Source organism: Acyrthosiphon pisum, chromosome A2, assembly GCF_005508785.2.
Source record: "Acyrthosiphon pisum isolate AL4f chromosome A2, pea_aphid_22Mar2018_4r6ur, whole genome shotgun sequence".
In the NCBI taxonomy this organism is placed as follows: domain Eukaryota; kingdom Metazoa; phylum Arthropoda; class Insecta; order Hemiptera; family Aphididae; genus Acyrthosiphon; species Acyrthosiphon pisum.
In genome coordinates this window covers 22822239-22823066 of record NC_042495.1, presented here as the reverse complement: position 1 = coordinate 22823066, position 828 = coordinate 22822239, and positions in this window count along the sequence as shown.

Sequence of the window (828 nt, the reverse complement as noted above, 5' to 3'; positions counted from 1 at the left end):
GTCTAGTAGAGTGGAGTAATATTTCTAGTGCTCATAAAAACTCTAAATACATATTTTGCATATTTTATTATATGATTAGGTATATTATTATATTATAATATTATTCAATAATAGTTATCTTATAAGCTTCAAACTAATTTTGAAAAATTATTTAGTTTTTTTGGTGTTTTCTTGTTTTTAGCAACTTGCTAATTTTTTTTTTTTGCAAGTTAATATCATTCTTGGTTTGACATAATGCGTTATAATACATTTGGTTAATATTTGACTGTGTATTGAGCAACCAACCTTTGTCAAAAATGTTGTTTATATATTTCTTCAATAACTACATATTATGTTAGAAAAATGTATATGAAGTTTTTAAATTGAAATGCAACATTGCAAACATGATATTTTACCGGAACAGATAGTTATATATATTTAGATATTTTACAGTATAATCTAGTACAGTGCTTCTCAAATTTTTTTGACATGAGGCTCTTTAAATTTAATGTAAAACTGTCAAGGCCCCTTAATCAAAATTATTAATTGTTTTTTTTAAATTAGGTATATACTAAAATTACATGTACTATTTCAAACAGATAAATTATTAAAATGCATAGTAAATTAATGTTTTAATATACCTTTGAGAAATATTAATAATAGTATTAAAATTTAAGTATTTAAAATTTTTCCATAAACACTTAAAGTCTAAAGAAAATAAGCATTGATCTAGGATGTTCATATAAGTCTATCAACCATTTAGCATTTAGATATATATGTTTCTATCCCCAGGATCTCAGTTAATATATAATAATATATAGGTAATAACATTTATTTTATAATATACAA